Here is a 25,358-nt window from a genome sequence, read left to right on the forward strand (position 1 = left end):
CCTCCTCCTCCCGTCACCAAGCCGCCGACTCCCTCCTCCTCCCGTCACCAAGCCGCCGACTCCCTCCTCCTCCCGTCACCCAGCCGCCGACTCCCTCCTCCTCCCGTCACCCAGCCGCCGACTCCCTCCTCCTCCTCCTCCCGTCTCCCAGCCGCCGACTCCCTCCTCCTCCCGTCACCAAGCCGCCGACTCCCTCCTCCTCCCGTCACCCAGCCGCCGACTCCCTCCTCCTCCTCCTCCCGTCACCCAGCCGCCGACTCCCTCCTCCTCCCGTCACCCAGCCGCCGACTCCCTCCTCCTCCTCCTCCTCCCGTCACCCAGCCGCCGACTCCCTCCTCCTCCTCCTCCCGTCACCCAGCCGCCGACTCCCTCCTCCTCCTCCTCCCGTCACCCAGCCGCCGACTCCCTCCTCCTCCTCCTCCCGTCACCCAGCCGCCGACTCCCTCCTCCTCCTCCCGTCACCCAGCCGCCTCCCTCCTCCTCCTCCTCCTCCCCTCACCCAGCCGCCTCCCTCCTCCTCCTCCTCCCGTCACCCAGCCGCCGACTCCCTCCTCCTCCTTCTCCCGTCACCAAGCCGCCGACTCCCTCCTCCTCCCGTCACCAAGCCGCCGACTCCCTCCTCCTCCCGTCACCCAGCCGCCGACTCCCTCCTCCTCCCGTCACCCAGCCGCCGACTCCCTCCTCCTCCTCCTCCCGTCTCCCAGCCGCCGACTCCCTCCTCCTCCTTCTCCCGTCACCAAGCCGCCGACTCCCTCCTCCTCCCGTCACCAAGCCGCCGACTCCCTCCTCCTCCCGTCACCCAGCCGCCGACTCCCTCCTCCTCCCGTCACCCAGCCGCCGACTCCCTCCTCCTCCCGTCACCCAGCCGCCGACTCCCTCCTCCTCCCGTCACCAAGCCGCCGACTCCCTCCTCCTCCCGTCACCAAGCCGCCGACTCCCTCCTCCTCCCGTCACCAAGCCGCCGACTCCCTCCTCCTCCCGTCACCCAGCCGCCGACTCCCTCCTCCTCCCGTCACCCAGCCGCCGACTCCCTCCTCCTCCTCCTCCCGTCTCCCAGCCGCCGACTCCCTCCTCCTCCCGTCACCAAGCCGCCGACTCCCTCCTCCTCCCGTCACCCAGCCGCCGACTCCCTCCTCCTCCTCCTCCCGTCACCCAGCCGCCGACTCCCTCCTCCTCCCGTCACCCAGCCGCCGACTCCCTCCTCCTCCTCCTCCTCCCGTCACCCAGCCGCCGACTCCCTCCTCCTCCTCCTCCCGTCACCCAGCCGCCGACTCCCTCCTCCTCCTCCTCCCGTCACCCAGCCGCCGACTCCCTCCTCCTCCTCCTCCCGTCACCCAGCCGCCGACTCCCTCCTCCTCCTCCCGTCACCCAGCCGCCTCCCTCCTCCTCCTCCTCCTCCCCTCACCCAGCCGCCTCCCTCCTCCTCCTCCTCCCGTCACCCAGCCGCCTCCCTCCTCCTCCTCCTCCCGTCACCCAGCCGCCTCCCTCCTCCTTCTCCTCCCGTCACCCAGCCGCGGGGTTGCGGAGGGTGCGGGGTCAGCCAGGGGTGGAGCTACCTCCTCATATGACTCGTGCAGACATGTGAGGAGGTAGCAGGGGCTGATCCAACCCCACTCCTGGTTACGATGCTTTGGCTGCTCTGCAGCTCTAATGTAGGAACCAGGAGGAGGCGGGATAAACCGGGGGAGGCGGGGGGAACCCGGGACATTCTCCCAGCCGCCTGTGGTGGTGGGACAGAGCCTAAAAACTGGGACTGTCCTGCTGAATCTGGAGTGGTTGGGAGGTATGGGTATACGGTAGGTTATTTCTTCAAGTAGCTAAAAACAGCACCCAATGTGAGGAATTCATTCATGTATTGCCATCTCCAAGCAGAAACTAGTGCTGCAACAAATTCAGCACTGAGATGATGTATCTGTTGCAGTTTAAGGTTGCGTTCACACGTTCAGTTTTTCAGATGCAGTTTTTGAAGCCAGTAGCAGGTGTAAATCATAATGAGTGAGAACATCTCATTGAGAGAAGCTGCTGCTCCTCTTTTTTCGTTCCACTCTGCTCCTCCGCTCCAATTGGACAACAGAAACTGCATCTGAAAAACTGAACGTGTGAACGCACCCTGTTCTATTTTAGACCTCTCTTGAGCTGGGCTAAATATCTGAAAATAAAAATTGATTTAATGGTTTTACACTGATGTCAATGAAAATGTCAGATCATCCTGCAATAAATGATTCTTTTTATGCAGCTCCAAAAAAGATTAAAAAAAAAAAAAAAGGTCTAGCATTGTTTTTATTGAATTGAAGCTGGTACCCTCTACACACTACAACTGCCCATAGTGAAGTTTGCGCTGTTTTTGAGACATGTGCTTCAATAAAGGACTTTTATATCAATATCCTCACCCTTGGGTAGTAAAAAAAGGAGCTTTAGTCCTTTAAGTCCATACGGCATTATAGCCAACAATAGTCCATAGTTGTAGACCAATAAGAATAGCTCTGTGTTATCGGTCTACAACTATGGACTATTGTTTGTGTGAATATGTATTAATGTGGAGAAGAAGCAGACCCTAATAAAAATATATTCTTATACTAGTCGTCTAAGTGGTTTACAATATTGTAGAAAGATGGGGAAATTTTATCAGGAAATAAACCACAGAAATCAGGGCAGAGATTATGTTGTAGATTTTACTTTGGATTTTCAGTTTATTTTTAAACCCATGTGTGAGTTAGCCTTATAGATCTACTGGGGATTCCTAGAAAATATATTCAATTATTAACACCCAAATCCCTAATGATTCCTGTAGGCACATCAATTTGACTTTTCTGTATTGCCAACAAATCAATATAACCATCCCCCACTTTCTAGTAAATCAATGATTCACTTATTGAAGGGAAGAACAAAGGCAGCACTGAATATGATAGTTACCTCTTTCTTTAAAGGAAACCTACCACTTGTAGTGGCAGGTTTCCGATGGAAATACCGGGCACCAGCTCAGGGTGAGCTGGTGCCGGAGCTTATTTTAGTTAGTGTTTTAAACCGCGGTATCGCGGTTTAAAACACTTTTTAAACGCTATAGCCGGCGCAAGGAGGTACGCGCTCGGCACTTACCATGCGCGCGGCTCTCATTCACTTCCTATGTAGCCGCGCGCACGGTAAGCGCCGAGCGCGTACCTGCCTGCGCCGGCTATAGCGTTTAAAACACTAACTAAAATAAGCTCCGGCACCAGCTCACCCTGAGCTGGTGCCCGGTATTTCCATCGGAAACCTGCCACTACAAGTGGTAGGTTTCCTTTAAGGCAATTATAATTGGACTTAAGGAGACGGGAGCACATAATGGAAAATTAATGAATGGGACCCCCCCCTGACTTATTAAGGGGGCCCACGGACTGGGGTGGAATGTATTTGGACAGGTCTAGACAGGGCTGGGCATTGTGCACTTTAAGGGGGAGATACAAGTTGAGGTGCATATACATATATTACAGGTTATACGGATCCCCACTAGTGCCCACTTCCTCTTTGCCTGGCCTTTCCAGCAGTCCCATGCTCCCTTCCTGTCTTCTTTTACTTGTTTTTGTTGTTTTAATATTTTCTGTATTTCAGTATATTCCTTATTTTTCAGTATATTCCAGGTCACAGCAGGGGGAAAGATAAAGAGTTTGAGTATTGCCTGGAAGTCCGTAGTGCCAGACTTGAGGGCTTCAGAGCAGTAATTCTGGAAATAACGCGTCTTATTTTTCTATAGTTTTTGATGCCTTGTTAATGGAAATCTACCATTTGCTTTTATGCATTATAAACCAACCATACCTTGAGAATGCTGTAGCTACACTGATACAGAAACATATCTTGTGTAATCCCTGAACTGAGCCGTTTTGCTCAAAAAAACAATGATAAAATTTTGATAATGAGGCTCTGTCACTCCTGTGGCTGCCCCGACACTTCTCCTCTTACCCTAATTATGCACCACTTCAGACTTGTCCTGCCCAGCATAAGCCGAGAATACATCATCGGTGTGTTGTCTCTGACAGGCAGAAGTAATCAATCACTGCACCATTCCCCAGCTGCTGTGTACAAGCCATCCAGCTCAGGTTGATTTGTCCTATCTGGATAGTTCACGAAACTCTGTGTGTAACGTGTTTATGTACGCAGCCTGCATAGTGCTAAATTATAGAGATTATTACGGGTAACAAAAGGGATTAATGTTCTTAAAGTGCCCCTTCTGTGGTGATTTAGCTTTTCACCAGTCTGGAGCACATAACGCAGGTAGAGATGAGTGGACTTTAGGTCCGGGTGCATCCCGCTTGATCCGGACATATTGCCAGATTGTCCTATTAATCAATCATTCACAACAATGCCCAGTAGCTAGGTGCACCAGTTTGCTCAATTTGCTGCCAGCGGCCAATCCAGCAATATGACCAGGTCAAGCGGGATGCATCTGAACCCCAGACTTCAGGTCCAGGGGTCTCTAAACACAGGACATGTAACAGTCTCATTGTTTGAGCTGACCGTTACTAGACTGACATGTATTATAGTAGTTTAGGATGCTAAACTATTAGTGTATTGAGGAGCACACATTTCAGCTCCAATAGTCAAAAGGACACACACAACAAGGAAGATTTATTAACGTGTCCAGTGCGCTGTCCAGTGCAGCGTGGAGTCTTTAGACGCACAGACTTAGGCCATATCCCTTTCCCAGGCAAGGCGGAAAACTGCCTAGAAATGGTCTAAAACCCTAAAGGAGTTTTCCCACAAAGACAAGTTAGGCCCTATCAGAGCCGAGACCCCCGCAGATCGCAAAAACGAGGGGTCTGATGGAAATTGCCAATTGTCACGCTCGGCGCTCTTCATCTACTCTTCACCCACTTATCACCCACTTATCAGCAAGAGAGGCCTTGTTCTGTGGATAGGGCCTTGTCTTTGTGGGAAAACCCCTTTAATAAATGTGGCACACATAATGGTGCAAATTACTCCAGAATTCTGGTTTAGACAGAATGATAAATCTACCCCAATGTTTTGGTCCCTGCACATGGCCCTCTGAATTGGCCTATAAAGATTAACTTTTTAAATATACCACATCTGTCCACAGGTTGTGTGTTGTATTGAAGATCATCCGACTTACGGAGGCGAGATGCAATACTGCGACCAACCTGTAGATGTTGCACTGGATTTTGTAGAAAGCAGCCCTGGTTCTAAGTCAATGGTGAAGTCATCCAGATGTATGAGTATTCAGGATGGAATGACATTTATTGTTTTATGTTAATGTGTGTTCTGAATACTTACAGGATAAACAGCTCCAATTTACTTGTCATTTAAAGGTTGTCCTACCGGAAAATCCTAATGAAGTGAATGTGACTGAACTGCAGTACCAAGCACAGCCACTGTACAATGCATTAGCAGAGTTCCATGACAGACTTCCATTTTCCATATCAATGCAATTATACTCCATTCTTTTTTTAAGGAGGGCATTAAAGGACATTTTTTTTAGACAGTGTTTGGTAGCTTCTCTTGAGAATGGTTTGTTTAATCATTCCTCCCACACTTCAAAACATACTGTTAGGTTGTTTAGATTGTGAGCCCCTTGGGGACAGGGACCAATTTGACATGCTTGTGCAGCGCTGCGTAATCTGTGTGCGCTATATAAATAAAGAATTATTATTATTATTATTATTACCTTTTAATGTGGTGCAAGTACCAGAAGGACTGATAAAAATATGGATTTCTACTCCAAAATTGTAGCTGGATTTGGAGGAATGGAGAAATGTGTGCAATGAAACTTCTGCATTGTAATGTTTCACAATCCATATATAGTCGTAGAAGCTTATCCCTTGTTTCTGCTCCTCCTTTCTCCTGTAGTGAGCAGTGTAGCTGAAGCCCTCTACATAGAATAGAGAAAGGGAGAGTAGACTAAAGATTAACTCTTTCTATATCTAAAGAATATTTAATTTGATTATTCGGTTCTCTTAGTAGATGAGACTAACCAGGGATTGTCCATTCAGAGTTAGGTCAAAAGACACTTCCTTTATCTCTTAGCTGTCAGTGGATACAGGATAGAAAGCAGAGTTACACTAACTACTTTATTTAGAAAAAAAAAACCCACAGGAACTTTAAAGTATATTACAAGGTCTAATATTATGATCTGCACTGTATACTTAAGCAATTTAGCACTAACTGCATTCATGGAGTTTATGGTACATTTAACATGCAAAACCAATACATGCATTAAAACTAAATGGGGATTTTTCTGGTGCATTTTTGATGTAGTTTTTAAGTGCCCCTAGGGGTTTATCCAGATAGCTTCTACCATTCCTTACTGCCATGCAGTTTTGATATCCTTTACTTGCAATAATTGTCTAATTGTGACACTACGAGGGTTTCTAGCATAGATCTCAGATATGAAAAAGAAACATGCCAAAAACTGTAGCACAACCACATCATTCCGATATACAGCTGCTCTAAAACTCCAAAAAGTGCATAGCTTTAAACTGAAGGCTTTAGGTGAACTGAAGACACAAGGTAAGGGTTAGCAAACACGAGCACGAAAGGGGTAGAGTTCAGAAGAACTAAAGAGGTGGCATGGTCTATGTGACATGTACAGGGCGTTTGTGTGGGAAGAATATAATTAATAGTGTATGGGGGGGGGGGGGGGGATACAAGGGAGGCCTAGACTCAGGGGCTAACACAGCACCACTGTCTACCGGTCACATGATGGTCTTTGTCCATGCAGTTCAGATCAATCTGAATGTGAACCAAGAAAACAAAAGTTCTAGATAATATGGACTTTTTTAAACTGAAAATTCAATACAAGCAATGATGAAGTATTACAAAAAACTTCAAGGATTCCCCTAGGTCAGTGATGGCAAACCTTTTAGAGACTGAGTGCCGAAACTTCAACCAAAAGCCACATATTTTTCACAAAGTGCCAAATGCCAAATTAAAGTAACTAAAGTAACTCACTGGTTTCAAACAAAAGAAGGAGAAATTTGGATTACTATTGTAGTTTCCCTCTATGGTCCCCTTAACAGGGTGAATCACGGGTCCACACCACCTTGCTCCTCCTGCACTTTAAAATAACGCTGACCGTGGCACATCCTGGGATGCCTGTGACTGCAGGAGGTGGTCTTGATTCCTGAATGGTAAACTTTGTGCTGGTTAATGGCCTGGGCTCCCAGAGAGGGCTCCCAGTGCCACCTCAGGCACCCGTGCCATAGGTTCGCCATCACTGCCCTAGGTGGAGGAATAGAGGGGACCTATTACTTTCATAGGTTTCATAGATGTAAATGATCACATCCAGTCACAGTTTATAGAAATGTATCATTCACTGAAAATATTACAATGTAACAATATGAATATAACAAAGAAACAAAACATAATATAAAACAAACAGTACAGCAAATATTCTCTAGGGTATGATTAATATAGAAAGCTACATTTAATGGCTTTTTTGTTAAAGTTGTCTGGAATTTTCAGGTTTTTAATAGGTTTGACATAAAATACGTGTATATGTTAAAGCTGCAGCGTGTAGCTGCTATGTGTAGCTTGCCCCAAGCTCTATACTTCTTGGAGACAAGTCTTTTCTGTGGACTATGGGGGATATTCGGCATTGATGTAAACCCCGCCACTCGGGCGGCCAAGCTGCCTGCCTGGCGTAGAATTGCGCTATAAACTTCCTGCCGTTGAGATAACAAGCACAGGTTATAGCTGGCGCTGTCCACTCCGCTGACCAGCATGGCGCACTTGGCCAGAACACTGGCATACAAATCTCCCCCTATGTCTGGTGTATATACTCGGTGAGGTAGACTACTGGACACATATCATGGGCAATGCACTTGCAAGTTATCCCCTATTCTCAGGACAGGAGATAAAAAAAACAGAAGTTGCAAATGCCGAGACCCCGACCAATCATGAGATTGGGACCTCCAACCTTGCATAGAAATGTGGGCTTCATTCTCACCAATAGGAAGAGCTGCAGACCAAGCTGCAAACTATCAACAGTGTGGGAGGGTCGGAAGTTGCAGAGCTCTGCAGTCGGTTATCTTCAGTGTCGGAGATAACATAGCGCTGTGCTTGGCAATATCCCAAACTCCCATACTACTAAATGGAGGAGTAAGACATGCTCAAACTACCGCTCCACCCTTGAGAATAGGAGCCCCTGATCTCTGGATTGCTGGGGGAGAAAATTCGGTTTTGGGGAAGGTTCCAGCATTTGGACCCTAACAGAACAGCTTGTTATTCCCCTATACTTAGGATAGGGGATAACTTGCTATATTGGTACAGCTCCTTTCAAGTGGTTTTCAAGGATTTTTGTATTGATTACTGAGGACACATCAGATTGGTGGGTGCCATGGCCTCACAGCCATCTGCTTGAGGAGTCTGCAGAACTTGCAAGATCCCTATGGCTACTTCACTTCTTACTTTACTAAATGAACAATAAAAAAAAAAATAAATAAAGCCTGGAATATTGCTTGAAAGGAGTTTTGCAGATATCAGGGGATATGTGACCTTCTGTAACCCCATTCTGCAGATTGCAGTATAGTGATCAGTGATATAGGGGTATAAATGTCTACTATTGGTAATGCCCTTTAAATCCTGCCCCCCCCCATGCTAAAGTACAAAAATATTATTCCTATTGTTCCGAATGACTGTAATATCTTATTTTATTTGTATCTGTTCACCAGAATCTGTAAAGGGCTATAAAATTTGAATGTGCTATAAAAATCTTATTATTAATTATTATTATATGACCATGTCTATTCACACAGATACATTTATATACCTCAAGATCTCTAAATTGTGTCCATAATAGACAGATAATAGGTTGTATGGATGGTTATTTCTAGAATTTCCCCTGTCCCTCTCACATTGTATTCATCCTGCCATCCAGAGACCATTTAATCTTTGGTAATGTAATAGCAGATAATCCAGCTGCCTCCACCTCGCTGTCTGCCTCTTGCTGGTTACATAACGCTGCCTGTAAGATGCTTTGGACATCAGCTCCGTGTCCCATTTAATGCATAGCTGCATTTTATATTCCATGACATAGGATGAATATGCTCCTATAAAAACCCAAACTGTTACAGAAGATGACCGGATCCTTGTATAAATTACAAATGGACCTGTACCGGCAGTGACTGTAATATAGAGAGGAGCAAGTCATCCATAAAATGTGATGTCTATTATTTTAAATAGGGTTTACAGTTCAGTATATTCAATGTTATATGCATGATGTCACCAACCAACCCCCTGTATATTTCTATATCCTGCTGCTGCCCTGTTATGAACCCATGGGGTATAGTATGGTTTTTGGGAGGCTTTGGGGATACAGACATTTTTATTAACAAGATGTCATTTAAGTTAACTTAAAGGACATCTACCACCAGGATGAAAGACTGTATGCAAATGAACCTCAGGGGCTCCAAGATCCATTAACACATATAGAGCCTGGAGCCCCTGATGCTCTTTGCATACAATCCTTCATCCTGCTGATAGATGCTAAAAAGATGTTAAAAAGGTTAAGGCTAAAAATATTCACAGTGGGAACATGGAGAAAACACAACAGGTCTCTCCATGATTCCCACAAACTTTCTGGAGCAGCACACACACTCACATCATACCATTACTTGGAGGACCTATGACTACAACCAATTCTCTGTATACAGGGGATGTACTTTGTTGGCACTGGATGTTAAAAACAACAAGTTCAACAATTTCTTTGTTTACAGGGAGAAATTTACCAATGCAATATGTACATCCGGCACAATCACCAAATTGTTCACTAATCTGGTGCTTTGGCAGCGATGCTATATGGTAGGATGTAACATGTGGGTCACTGATCTCATTTACAACTACTTCTTTATTTAAGGGGGTTTTCCTAATTTAAAAGGGTTTCCCCCATCAAATGGCCTAAAAATGCCATGTGTGACATCACCCTTATAGTCCAGTGCGCCTTATATATGAATCGTACTTACAGACAACAGATGCCTTGAACTGTGCACAGGTCTGCCACCTGCTGGTCATTCATCCTTATAATCAGGTGCGCCTTATAATCCGGTGCACCTTATATATGAACCTAGACGTTTTATCAGGCATTTATTGATTGTGCGCCTTCTACTCCGGTGCGCCTTATAGTCTGAAAAATACGGTACATGAAAAAGAAAAACTTCCAAGTGGATCCTCAATGTCATAGCATTCCCTAAGACAATATGTTGACCTCTTTGCACAGAAATTGAACACCTCTATAATATGACACAGGTTATGACACAAATTCTTATAAGCCCAAAGGCCAGAGATACACAACGGTGGTTTATCTGTGAACTTTCACACACTGTGCAGAGGAAAGGACTCCAAGCATCATAATTATATATGATATAAGGAGTCCCTGCTTACCTGCAAAATAGCATTGCCAAACTGAAATCATGACCATAGTACTGCACAGAGTTCTATCCTTCACAATCTGGTAGGTCCACGCAATCAATTTGCAGACCAACCCTGATGATGAACGGACGCCTAGCGGTACGTGTGACCGCGGCCTAAGACCTCATGCACACTACATCCCCATTTTCCATGTTCCCATAGACATCTATGGGAAGACTCGAGAAACAAACACAGGCAGGAATAAGACTTGCTCTGAGTTTTCTACAGTTTACACATGGGAAAAACATGTTCATGTGCATAGGGCCATTGAAATGAATGGGATACTGTGACATCAGTTAAAATAAAATGGAGCGCACTTGTATGAAAAATTCTCTTCAAGTAGTTGAAAAAATTTCCAAGTTTTAAATATACCTTTAAAAATACAGCCCAAAGCGTGTTCCTAGAGGGCTGAATCGCAGGTTTTGTACAATAGTATGAGCGCTTCATACACTGCAGGCAGCCATATTTGCATCTGAAAGATGTTACATGATACTCTGAGGTAAACATGAACTAAAACTGAACCTTGCTGTCCACAGCTATTTCAAGTCTCCAGTCTAGCCTCTCATTTTATTCAGCCATTGCCGATCACTTTTTTGGCGACTATAGGTGCCTTTTTGTGACACATATAGATATCTACATGAAAATGCTGATCTCCTGGAGGTTTTTGTTAGTTTTTGGTGACAATACCAACATGGAAGGTAATCTCTAGAGACAGATGTGCACTTATCAATAGAAACCCAGGTTACCTCACAAATCAAGGCCGAGGTCAATGCCTGACTTGTATACAAGCTTCACATGGGGCTGTAGCCTCACTCACCTTGGTAACCAATGGCTGCTCAATTTTGTCCAAACTATTAGGAGGCTGCGGTCAGTGGTGTAACTAGAAGCTGATGGGCCCCCATCATTTATAGTACTAGTCTTCTCATAGGGGAAAGTGACACCATAAGGGCCCCCTAAGCCTCTTGGGCCCAGGTGGGATCACAACCTCTGCACCCCCTAAAGTTACGCCTCTGGTTGCAGTCACACGTTAGTGTTTTCATCACATATGCCACAGCCAATCACTTATGCTATTCTAGGTAAATGCATGCGATGGGCAACCTACATCAACAGGGGCGTTACTAGGAGTAGGGCCCCACAGCGGACTGCTGAACGGGGCCCCCTTCCCACTTAAAAATATATACAGTACACTCATTTCTATATCTATATACACACAAACAGACAGTTATTCACTCATACACATAGACATACAAAGATCATGTAGACATAACATATACAGACAAAAAGCATATTAAACACAACTACATTGTATATACATCATACACAAATACACACATTTTATTCTGTACAATGTGCAGCATAACATATAAAATAGTGCACATCCTGCATTCTTTAGTCTCAGGTCGGATGATGGGACCCCCTGACAGTGTGGGCCCCATAGCGGCGGATACCACTGTAGTTATGCCCCAAAACATCCGGTGTCTTACATTTAGATAGTAGAGGAGATTAGGTGCTGGTTGACAATTGCATGAGTTTGCCTGGAAATGCACATGCGATTGGCCGCGGTACGTCCCATGCGTTTCGTTCAGTTTCTAGTTCGTGACAGCACCCTCAACCTCAGGTCGCGTTCACATGTTGCCCTTTTTTTAATGCATTTTAAATGCCATCCAATTGCACTTTCGGAGGTAGCATTGCATTTTCATCGCTTTTGCTAAACGTGATTGCGTTTTAAAATCCCCAAAACAAACAAATGTGAACACGCCCTTAGGGTCACCTGCAACTTGGCACTGCCATTGGCTCTGGCTTTGGCTGCAGAGTCATGTCATTTTATATATACAATAAGTAAAAAGAAAAAACCTCATGTGAATGTGACCCACAGAAATCAAATGCACCATCAGCAAAACATATTCTTATTAATGCTATAAACACACCACAGTTATGATTTTTTTTAGGGGTCCCATAGCTCATACAAGCACTGAGATTTATGAAACCACTAGACTAGTGCTTAAAAACTGAATAAATTAAATAATCCGGAAGTTAATGGGAAAACAAAACAAAACTCAAATGACACAATGCAGTGATATAAAAAAACTGTGGGAAATTTTCAATGTGGACACAACGGGTTAAAAGTCGTGCCAAGGAATGTAGTGCTGTGCCCTCTCGGGTCTGTGCCTTGCTTTAGGCTGAGGTAGCTGCATGCACTTACTGTCGGCCGTCGCTCAGACCCTGACGGGGCCCCTTCCCTGTGTCAGTCCCATTGGCGAGCCTCTGATAGGGAGGAGGCGGGTCCTATGCTCCAGCCTGTGGGGCGGAGACAGGGGGTTGTCCGATGTGACTGTCCCAGCAATACTGACACACTGCAGACCGGTGTAAAGTGTGAGCTCCTGGGGACACAGAGCTCTGCCGGACTCATACTGGATTAATCTTACTCTACAGCCCGGACTGCACTGCTGAAAAGTGCTTTCCTGACAAGTAAGTATTGCGCTCCCTACTGTCTTGTGGCCAGGGGCAGTACTGCACTTTCTTGTTGGAGTCTGTAATGAATTGCATATGAGATACAGCTGGACAAGAGGAGAGGAGGAGGTTCTTAAAGTGCCCTGCATCCTTCCTAAAACATAGATCAGAGCTACTGACTATTTAAGTTTCATGATCTTTACCCTGCAAGAGGTTCTGCAGCAGTTCAAATTAGACCCTATAGAAAATACCATTTAAATCCTTATTGTTTTGGGTGTTTCTGGATTGTTGCCTCCCCCTTCCTCACCATATAGAGCACATGCCCACCCCTTGCTATATAATATACATCCTTATTTTTTTTAGATAAGTTTTTTTCTAATAGAAACCCCTTTGCGAATAATTTCCGGAGAATTTAATTCTGTGGTGTTGGAGGACAAGGCAGTCGGCGTGTTGTGGCCTGAGACAAGTTTCACAGCCTGTAATTTACTAAATTGGGATATGTGTCGTCTGATAGTATTGTGGGATTAGGGCTGACCATGCAAAATGATGAGAATGATATGATTTCGAGGAAGTGGCTGTGACCAGTTGTGAGAGTTTGACCACAATTTTGGAGCCTGGACAGTAATGTGCAATGATTGGGTTAAAGTGAAAGAAATCCGCTGCATGTGTCCGAAAGTACATTACTGCGATACCAGCAGTTCAGTGGGTGCGTGATTTATTTCTAAAAACCATTGATCTATCATGTCAGAAACGTCTGCTGGTAGCCATGTACTGACTAGCCCCACTGTATCATCGCTGCCAGTCCTTGTGCAAACAAGCGGCTGGAAATTGGGAAGATACCAAATTCATATATGGTGTATTTAATAGGTTTTTTTTTTTCTCTGCTCATGAATATTTAGGAGTCCAATGGGTGGCCTTGCTTTATCATTTCCAGCCTTCCCTAATAAGCATGGACCAACCACTGGACTCCTAAGCGTAGAAAAGAGAAATTATTACTTCTATGTCTTATTACACAAAGCTGTTATGTGAGTCTACTTGGCTCCTCCTGCTTTATAACATGCTGCTTGCATATTCAACATTATGTACAATTTGCTCAGCTCTACCTGCTCTACAACATGCTACTGGTAGGTAGGTCACTGTGTACAGTTTTATCATCTCATGCTACCTGTAAATAGGACACTATGTACAATATATTAAGCGCCTGCTGCACTATAACATTCTGCCTGCAGATATGACGTTATGTACAATCTGCTAAGTTCCTCCTGCTCTATAATATGCTGCCTGCAGTTGGGGCACTGTTCAATCTTCTCAACAATTCCTGCTCGACAGCATGCTGTCTGCAGTTAGGGCACTATGTACAATTTGCTCGGCTCCTCCTGCTCCATAACATGCTGATGATAGGTAGGTCACTGTGTACAGTTTTATCATCTCATGCTGCCTGTAAATAGGACGCAATGTACAATATATTCAGCTCCTGCTGCTCTATGGCATGTTACCTGCAGATGGGACACTATACACAATCTGCTCAGCTCCTCCTGCTGTATAACATGCTGCCTGCAGATTGTGCATAGTGGCCCACATTTAAGTGTTTGCACCAGTTTTCTGTCTGACTTTGCACAGAAATTAATGTGCAAACTGCTTGAGAGTGTAATTATGAGTTGTCCGCGCCAGTTTTGTGCAAAGTGCAATAAAAAATGTTGCCCACTTCCCGAGCCGTGCAGGGGACGCCAGATTCATGGAGAGCGTGTGCCAGTTTTGATGAATCTGCCGCAAACTGCACATAGTACACACTGCATTAGTTTTGATAAATGTGTCCCAATGTGCCCGATCTGCCCATCACTTTTTGCTCTATACCATGCTGTCTGTAGATACGGCACTATGACAAAATCTGTAAAGCTCTTCCTGCTCTATAACGTGTAGATTGGACTAAATTTTCAACACGACTGGTTCCTTTTCATAACAAACAACCCTACATGTATGTCAATGAGGGGTCATCGTCAAGATTTTCATGATTAGATAACTATATTTCCATGGGAAAGTTGGCCTCTAGAACAGGTGACAGTGACATTTGTAATGACAATCTAAAGTGACATTTGTGTCTGTACTATGTGCCCTTTAACCTGTGCATGGTAAAGGGCTCCTGTCACCTAGAGGCTGATGGCCTGCACACAGGAGATGCTTAGCTGCTTATGTTTCATATGTTTCTCACTGAGATACTTTGTTACTATTTATTTATTCTTATGGGAAAAATAGAGGATTTAAGGATATATTTCTAGTCTGTTTTTAAATAATGGTGTATACCTTATACAGGGAGTTAATACAAATATCCTTTATATATTCTATATAAATTTTCATATATTTTATATATTCAATGCTGAAATATTCTGCAGCTTTTATTATATTAGAAATATGACGGGAGTCAGGACTGTACCATAAGAGCTTACAATATACAGGCTGATTAATATTTTGGCTAATAGGAACACTACTTACATCTTCTGGTGGCTGAGTGGGTAGCACTTCTGTCTTGCAGCGCTGGAGTTCTGGGTTCTAGTCCTACCCAGGTCAACATCTGCAAAGAGTTTGTATGTTCTCTCCGTGTTTGTGTGGGTTTCCTCTGGATCCTCCGGTTTCCTCCCACACTGCAAAACATACTGGTAGGTTGTTTAGATTGTGAGACCCATGGGCACAGGGACTGATTTGGCAATCTTTGTGCAGCGCTGTGTAATCTGTGTGCACTATATAAATAAAGAATTATTATTATTCAGGTAAGTACCATATAGTACTAATACAGTCGAGAGTAATTTAGAAGTTTTCAGCATCATATGTCACATCACATATGAGGCACAGTATAGACGACACATGGCCCTGGTTTTACCGGTAAATGGCTATATGTGATCTCTAATAATAATTCCTTTATTTATATAGCGCCTATATACTCCGCAGCACTGCACAGAGCTTGCCAAATCATTATCTGTCCCCAATGGGACTCACAAGCTAAACCACCTACCAGTATGTTTTGGAGCGTGGGAGGAAACCGGAGGAAACCCACGCAAACACTATTTTGTGATTGATCTATAATTCTTATAGGACTGATCTCCATTTATTTGCATTTGGGTTATATGACAGAAGGATCTGGGTAAAGGACGGAGCTTTTATATGGATGAATTGTAGCAGTTCTGTTGCATTTGTGTTTATATTTCGACCTCTTATATTTTAATGTTAATATTGTATATAATAGGAATACTCTGATGGTATAATGTATTGTTAGCGCACAGCGTAGAGCAATGATATTAGACCCGCGGCACTCTCTCACACTTACACGGGTTACATGGGCCGCAGGCAGCAGTGACAGTGCTGGGATCTGAATTGTTTACTAGCAGCTGCATGTAGTTTCTATCTGGAGGAAACTTGTGTAATCTCCGCCAGTGTCATGTGACTGGGATTTCATTTCTGTCATATGAAGTTAATACAACGTACAATGCACACGGACATACTAAGAATCTTTACTATGGCATCTATAGGTATCCTGCTATGTGGCCATACTGTGCTTCCCTATTCTGTCTGAGCTGATATGAAGTTTTTTAATCTTAAAGGAAACCTACCACCACAAATCTACCTATAAAGGTAGATCGGGTGGTAGGTGAATCAATGGGACGTGAGGATAGCCCTTAAAGGGCTATCCTCACGTCCCATTGATTCACCTACCACCCGATCTACCTTTATAGGTAGATTTGTGGTGGTAGGTGCCCTTTAATGTGTGGGTGAGATGTGCTAAAGTCACTTTTCTGCGGCTGTACAACACATCTGATCACCCACCAGGGACTAAGCTGACAGCTAACACACTGTGGGGATGTCACTTGTAGATGGAGCCTACAGGGGTTCTCTTAGATAGGAAAAAAAAGTTGCCTTTGTCTTTCCAAATGCTGCATGAGATTCAATTTTTGGTGTGAAAATCGGAGTATGGGCCACGGTCAATCTCTAAATTACAGAACCGCCACAGTGGAGAGGACAGGACTCCGTGCAATGATATATATAACGCAAGGAGTCCCTGCTTCCCTGTCAAACAGCAGCGCCTACCTGTAATCATTTGATATTTTTGGGATTTCTGCAAAATACATTTTTTTTCAAAATTCCATTCACTTTTATGGCACTGTAACACTGTGACAAATCCTCAGCGATGACCAGTGTGGATGCACTGTAAAAACATCGTGCCTTACAATTTGGTTTAAAAGAAATCTACCATCAAAATGTATCATTGTAAACCAGAGTGACTTAATCATAGATAATATTATATATTTGTTATCCATGGCCTGCTTCATTCTAAAAATCTGCTTTTCAAATTATACTTATGATATTGAGGGGCTCTGGTGGGAGTTACCAGAGCCCCACCATGATGTAGCTTCACAGACTGTTACACTGACTCCCCCCTGTCTCATGTAATCTCATTACTACAGTGGAGGAAGTTTCGGAACAAAGTGGGAAGGGGAAGTGCTCCTTGTACAGTGTAAGGTACATTACAGAGGGGCTCTGCTAACCTCTCGCTCCACCCACAGTCTTTCTGATGCATTAGCATAAGTATAAAAGTTGATTATAGAAGGAAGGGGACCATAGATAACACATATAAGAAGATTACCATAGTCCCGGTGCCTGGATCTGTGAGTAAGTGCCCCATATCTACCATGCTTGATTCTCATGGTAGATTTCCTTTAACCATCTGATAATCTAGAATGCCTTTAATTCAGCACTTATCGCAACACATATAGATTTTCTTTATTGCAGCTCTATAACCTAAGGGTTATTATAATCCACTCTGTCCCCAGATATCCCCGGCTTGTGATGTGACTGACCTCGGACTGAAACCTCTCTCTTTGCCGCAGCTTTTCAGCTATTGGCAAGTCATCATATTAAATGCTTTCAAAGTGGTGGGAATCTGCCAGGATGTAGTAGAAGCATTAGGAGAGGCCATTGCCTCGGGCTACGCTACTAGATGCTTTGCCATCACAATATATCATAATATTCACTGCTGATTCTTTAGATCTGTGATGCTGAACTGAATAATACAAGCTGTACATTATATAAAGTGGAGTAGGGTTCTAGATGTGGATCATACAGACATTCCTGGCCTCCCTTTTTTTGGAGATAAGCGGCTAACATATTTGATGCCGCTTATCGCTAAGAAAAAGTTTGGGTTGTTCAGGATGAAATCCTGTGTTTTTGATTCCTGAGATGTCGATTGGATCCTGTTAAACTTATTCGGAATAAGTCACATTTTCTTTAACCCTTCCCTTTTGCTCGCTGATGCTGGTGCCATAGAGTAATCGGGTCCAGCCTGGGGGTTACACAAATGTTCATTGTCTCCGTGGGATATTTGGCCCAAACTCGGCTTCATTGACGTAAGACCAGTAATTTTATTACATTTTGCTTTGTCTGTCTTGATTTTTGGTTTGCATTAGGCCACGCGGACAAGTCATTTGCCTTGGCTTGTTGCTGTTGTAAAGGTTGGAGAGAAATTCACTGATGCAGCAAATTATTGACTTCTCGTAAGTGGTAAATTTAAAGGAAATCTGCCATCTAAATCCATCATGATAAACCAGGGACACTTACTCGTAGATCCAGACACAGTCACTGTAGTAATCATTTTATATTTGTTATTTATGGCCTCCTTCCTGCGGCATTACAAGAGACCCCCTGTCCTGAGCTTCACAGGCTGTTTCCCTGTGCAGAAGTACATCCCCCTCCCCACTGTGTGAGATTACAGCAGGCAGAGGGAGGGGAAAGGGAGAGCTACGCTCCTGCACAGTGTAACTGCTTATGAAGCTACATAATAGAGGGGCTCTGGTAATGCTAGCATCATTATAAAAGTTGATTTGAGAAGGAAGGAGAATAACAATGGATAACATGGATAAGAAATATAAGTATTATTGTATGGTGTCTGGATCAATGAGTAAGTATCTCTGGTTTATCATGCTTGATATTAATTGTAGATTTCCTTTAAGTGGGTGACAACCAAGATGGGTAACATTGATGTTGTTCCCCAACTTTTCTAAACTTCTGCAAGACAAATTTTAGTTTAATAGAAAAGTTTTTGGTTTCATAGAGGTGCAGACCCCCCTTTTAAATGGAAACTTGTCACATGTTGGTGACCATTGTGATGCGGTAGATGCCGTCATGTAAAATCGCCAGGGAATCACTGACGTCACTTCTCCTTGACCTGAACATTATTGATCATATAGTATGGATTTTCCTCTCTTCCCTTGCAGTGGAAAGGTCAAGGGGCCAACAGTCTGACTACTTTGTTCAGGGAACTTGTATATAACTATGCAGCTAGATCGGTAGAGAATGATGACCGTAGGACAAAATCATTTGAATGTACCCGATGCTTGCGTCCATTTTCCTGGTGTGTGTTCTTTGCTTGTTGGTAGCTTGCTGTATTGACCCCCTAATGATTATACGATTGGGGTCTCTATCCCCATGTGTTAGTAGGGTTCCTATCCCATATATGTACCACTCCCTTCAACTCTATGGCCTTAGTGATGAGCCAAGGTCAGTTCTCAGCAATCTACAGCAATCCCATAAATTTAATGGAACAGGTGCCCCATTTCAGTGCTGGGGTACAGGTACCCTTATGTGCTATTATTCTGTTACCTCTTTCTCATTAAAACTTGATGCCCAACCCACAACCACTAGGGTGCCAACATAATAAAATGGCCTCTTACCTTATGGCCACTGTTTTTAATGCCTTGCCTTCAGTAACCTTACCTCCCATGCATAATGCTTCCCTATCTATATCCCTCTATTTCATACGCCCCTTGAACCTGGCAGGCACGATAACATGATCATAGTAGGTCTATCAATCTTTGCCACACACAGCAGAGCAGCGGCAGAGGCTGAATGATGGGGAGGGGAGCCTATGGCACCCTACTCCCCCACTGCAGTCATCACTATGTGTGGGTTCCCCAATGCACGGACCCCATAGCAGCTGTTACCACTACTATGGTGATAGTTCTGCCAGCGGATAGATTGTATCTTTTGCTGAAAATACTGTTCCTCTGGACATATCCTTACATAACTGCAAAAAGTAAAGGAGTAGAATCTGCACTTTGTAACCCCCACAGCCCTGCAAGTTTAATTTCACCACAATCTTTATTACAGAGGGACCAATTCCAAAAACAATTTCATTTCTGTGTAGGAAAATGTCCTAATATACTAGAATAGTTCAGTGAAGGTCATGCTACATTCTAACATCTGGAGCTGCCATTACTACACTGACCTGTTGGCGTGAGCATCACATGCCTGTAATGATTGGATATCCTGCAAGACGTGTTAAGGGCATGAGTGTATTAGCTATAAACATGGAATAATGAATGTATCTTTTATTGGGAAGGTCCAGCCTTGGAAGGTAGTCATACACATGATAGATCCCTAGTGTTACAGCTCTGGGTGTGACTATATAAAACATTCTCCATGAATACACAGCGATTACGTAACACACCGTATGGTGCCAAGTTATGCTGCCGAGGCTGTAGTTACAGGTGTACTCGCTGTGAGGTCCATCAGAATCACTTTTTACTTGTCATCAGTCAAGTTCTGCTATCAATCTGATTGTACAGATCATCTTCTAGGGCTGGAGCTGTTGCCCAACCTCAAGGTGTGAGTCGGTGGGCGACAGATGCCATGCTATGCCTACACTTTGACATAGGCTGGGGGTATACACAATGGCGTATATCTCAGACTGAAGTTGTGATTAGACTTGAAGGACCATACCTTGACCAAGGACCATAGAAGGCTCTCATAAGCATTTGGTCTACCTCCTATAAGATGCCAAGGCTGGCACAATCCACCGTGCTGGATGTACACAGTTGACCACCACAGCCCACAGTCACTGAAAATCCATACCATCGGTCAGTCTAATTACTTAAAGTTGTTTTGTAAGATTCGGTGGTATCAAAGAGACCTCAAAGTGTACTTACCCTACTCTTTATCCCTATTTCCGTTTCACACTGGTCTTCTGGTGGCTCAGCCAGAAGTGGCAGGGGTCACAGAACCCACTTGGGGTAATCAGTGGCCTCCTCTTCCCACCACAAATATGACTTGTGACATAACAGGAAATAATTTCCTATAAAATGAGAAGTGGTTTCCATGACCCCTGGCACTTCCAGCTGGAGAAAGGTAAGTACTTTTTTGTTTGTTTATACGCACCATTGCCCCCGATAGGGTTTCCAATGATTCCTTGAAACCCCCTTATATGTCATTCACTTTGCTGTTACAGTAAAGCAGCTTTTTCTTTCCATCTCTCCCATTTGTGCTGAGTGTGCATGTGTACATGGCATTTGTGAGGACTGTCTGTCAGTTGCATTAGGGTTAAGCTGACCGCTCTCTTGTATATGGCCTGTCCTACACAAGACGGTGCCTAAATACATCTGGGCCATGATCATCACAAGAAATCAGTGCTAATAAATAGTAAGGTAAGTGTGTGGCTTGGGTGGAACTCATTACCATAATACAATTTGACAGCAACTGTTTGTTTTTCTGTATGGAACGAGGTCATGTGCTATAAATGAGTCAAGTGGTAGGACTGCCGCTCTATACATCTCATATAGGTGAGCCAGTCACGTTGTGACTCTGTAAATCTTTATATTTATGGTCTTTATGTGAGAACTGCTGTGAGACTAAACAATATTTCACATAAAAATATGACCTCTCCATGAAGTCATTGATTTGTAAAATCAATAAAAAGGGCTGTATTGAAGTGATTAAACAGGAGCTTATTATAACTTTAACACGTCATAGAGATTTTCACTCCTGTTTGGCTCTCTGATGCGGCCCCAGCTAATGACCAGAAGATGGGGCCCCATGTAGGTAGGTCAGGGATCTCCAAGCTAAAAAGTGGTGACCCAAAAGAGTTTGAAGAGTTCTAGGTAGAAGCATTACAGAAAACTGGATACTGGAAAACTGGAAACTTAGTGAGCTTCTGTCTCGATAGCAATAATAATAATAATAATAATAATGTGTATATAGGCCATCAAATTCTGTAGAGCTTTAGAGATTATGTGGAAGGTATACAAATAAAATCGGACATTACAAAGTAATAACATTGCCATATGAAACCATAGGAGTAAGGGCCCTGATTGCAAGAGCTTATAGTCTATGAGGATGAGGGGGTGACACAAGAGCTTACAGTCTATGAGGATGAGGGGGTGACACAAGAGCTTACAATCTATGAGGATGAGGGGGTGACACAAGAGCTTACAGTCTATGAGGATGAGGGGAGACACAAGAGCTTACAGTCTATGAGGATGAGGGGGTGACACAAGAGCTTACAGTCTATGAGGATGAGGGGAGACACAAGAGCTTACAGTCTATGAGGATGAGGGGTGACACAAGAGCTTACAGTCTATGAGGATGAGGAGGTGACACAAGAGCTTTAAGTCTATGAGGATGAGGGGGAGACACAAGAGCTTACAGTCTATGAGGATGAGGGGGTGACACAAGAGCTTACAGTCTATGAGGATGAGGGGGTGACACAAGAGCTTACAGTCTATGAGGATGAGGGGGTACACAAGAGCTTACAGTCTATGAGGATGAGGGGGTGACACAAGAGCTTACAGTCTATGAGGATGAGGGGAGACACAAGAGCTTACAGTCTATGAGGATGAGGAGTTGACACAAGAGCTTACAGTCTATGAGGATGAGGAGGTGACACAAGAGCTTTAAGTCTATGAGGATGAGGGGGAGACACAAGAGCTTACAGTCTATGAGGATGAGGGGGTGACACAAGAGCTTACAGTCTATGAGGATGAGGGGAGACACAAGAGCTTACAGTCTATGAGGATGAGGAGGTGACACAAGAGCTTACAGTCTACGAGGATGAGGGGAGACACAAGAGCTTACAGTCTACGAGGATGAGGGGAGACACAAGAGCTTACAGTCTATGAGGATGAGGAGGTGACACAAGAGCTTACAGTCTACGAGGATGAGGGGAGACACAAGAGCTTACAGTCTACGAGGATGAGGGGAGACACAAGAGCTTACAGTCTATGAGGATGAGGAGGTGACACAAGAGCTTACAGTCTACGAGGATGAGGGGAGACACAAGAGCTTACAGTCTACGAGGATGAGGGGAGACACAAGAGCTTACAGTCTACGAGGATGAGGGGAGACACAAGAGCTTACAGTCTACGAGGATGAGGGGAGACACAAGAGCTTACAGTCTATGAGGATGAGGGGAGACACAAGAGCTTACAGTCTATGAGGATGAGGGGAGACACAAGAGCTTACAGTCTATGAGGATGAGGGGGTGACACAAGAGCTTACAGTCTATGAGGATGAGGGGGTGACACAAGAGCTTACAGTCTACGAGGATGAGGAGGTGACACAAGAGCTTACAGTCTACGAGGATGAGGGGAGACACAAGAGCTTACAGTCTATGAGGATGAGGGGAGACACAAGAGCTTACAGTCTATGAGGATGAGGGGTGACACAAGAGCTTACAGTCTATGAGGATGAGGGGGTGACACAAGAGCTTACAGTCTATGAGGATGAGGGGGTGACACAAGAGCTTACAGTCTATGAGGATGAGGAGTTGACACAAGAGCTTACAGTCTATGAGGATGAGGAGTTGACACAAGAGCTTACAGTCTATGAGGATGAGGGGGTGACACCAGAGCTTACAGTCTATGAGGATGAGGGGGTGACACCAGAGCTTACAGTCTATGAGGATGAGGGGGTGACACCAGAGCTTACAGTCTATGAGGATGAGGAGGTGACACAAGAGCTTTAAGTCTATGAGGATGAGGGGGTGACACAAGAGCTTACAGTCTATGAGGATGAGGGGAGACACAAGAGCTTACAGTCTATGAGGATGAGGGGAGACACAAGAGCTTACAGTCTATGAGGATGAGGGGGTGACACAAGAGCTTACAGTCTATGAGGATGAGGGGGTGACACAAGAGCTTACAGTCTATGAGGATGAGGGGGTGACACAAGAGCTTTAAGTCTATGAGGATGAGGAGGTGACACAAGAGCTTTAAGTCTATGAGGATGAGGGGGAGACACAAGAGCTTACAGTCTATGAGGATGAGGGGGTGACACAAGAGCTTACAGTCTATGAGGATGAGGGGGTGACACAAGAGCTTACAGTCTACGAGGATGAGGGGAGACACAAGAGCTTACAGTCTACGAGGATGAGGGGAGACACAAGAGCTTACAGTCTATGAGGATGAGGAGGTGACACAAGAGCTTACAGTCTATGAGGATGAGGAGGTGACACAAGAGCTTACAGTCTACGAGGATGAGGGGAGACACAAGAGCTTACAGTCTACGAGGATGAGGGGAGACACAAGAGCTTACAGTCTATGAGGATGAGGGGAGACACAAGAGCTTACAGTCTATGAGGATGAGGGGAGACACAAGAGCTTACAGTCTATGAGGATGAGGGGGTGACACAAGAGCTTACAGTCTATGAGGATGAGGGGGTGACACAAGAGCTTACAGTCTATGAGGATGAGGAGTTGACACAAGAGCTTACAGTCTATGAGGATGAGGGGGTGACACCAGAGCTTACAGCCTATGAGGATGAGGGGGTGACACCAGAGCTTACAGCCTATGAGGATGAGGGGGTGACACCAGAGCTTACAGTCTATGAGGATGAGGGGGTGACACCAGAGCTTACAGTCTATGAGGATGAGGAGGTGACACAAGAGCTTACAGTCTATGAGGATGAGGGGAGACACAAGAGCTTACAGTCTATGAGGATGAGGGGGTGACACAAGAGCTTACAGTCTATGAGGATGAGGGGGTGACACAAGAGCTTACAGTCTATGAGGATGAGGAGTTGACACAAGAGCTTACAGTCTATGAGGATGAGGGGGTGACACCAGAGCTTACAGTCTATGAGGATGAGGAGTTGACACAAGAGCTTACAGTCTATGAGGATGAGGAGGTGACACAAGAGCTTTAAGTCTATGAGGATGAGGGGGAGACACAAGAGCTTACAGTCTATGAGGATGAGGGGGTGACACAAGAGCTTACAGTCTATGAGGATGAGGGGAGACACAAGAGCTTACAGTCTATGAGGATGAGGAGGTGACACCAGAGCTTACAGCCTATGAGGATGAGGGGGTGACACCAGAGCTTACAGCCTATGAGGATGAGGGGGTGACACCAGAGCTTACAGTCTATGAGGATGAGGGGGTGACACCAGAGCTTACAGTCTATGAGGATGAGGAGGTGACACAAGAGCTTACAGTCTATGAGGATGAGGGGAGACACAAGAGCTTACAGTCTATGAGGATGAGGGGGTGACACAAGAGCTTACAGTCTATGAGGATGAGGAGTTGACACAAGAGCTTACAGTCTATGAGGATGAGGGGGTGACACCAGAGCTTACAGTCTATGAAGATGAGGGGGTGACACAAGAGCTTACAGTCTATGAGGATGAGGAGTTGACACAAGAGCTTACAGTCTATGAGAATGAGGGGGTGACACAAGAGCTTGCAGTCTATAAGGATGAG

General features: G+C 44.8%; 1 protein-coding gene and 1 long non-coding RNA gene across 2 annotated transcripts in view; one reads left to right on the forward strand and one right to left on the reverse strand.

Annotated features, from left to right (window-relative positions):
* LOC140106622 (uncharacterized) overlaps window positions 1-12,858 on the reverse strand; it is a 126,872-nt gene extending 114,014 nt beyond the window's left edge. Inside the window, exon 1 of the long non-coding RNA XR_011850822.1 lies at window positions 12,599-12,858. This is a non-coding gene — a long non-coding RNA (uncharacterized lncRNA). The remainder of the gene's footprint in view (window positions 1-12,598) is intronic.
* LZTS2 (leucine zipper tumor suppressor 2) overlaps window positions 12,690-25,358 on the forward strand; it is a 92,626-nt gene continuing 79,957 nt past the window's right edge. The window contains exon 1 of the mRNA XM_072131150.1: window positions 12,690-12,864. The gene's annotated coding sequence lies outside the window, so the exon portion shown is untranslated. The remainder of the gene's footprint in view (window positions 12,865-25,358) is intronic.

Source organism: Engystomops pustulosus, chromosome 11 (assembly GCF_040894005.1).
Source record: "Engystomops pustulosus chromosome 11, aEngPut4.maternal, whole genome shotgun sequence".
Classification (NCBI taxonomy): Eukaryota; Metazoa; Chordata; class Amphibia; order Anura; family Leptodactylidae; genus Engystomops; species Engystomops pustulosus.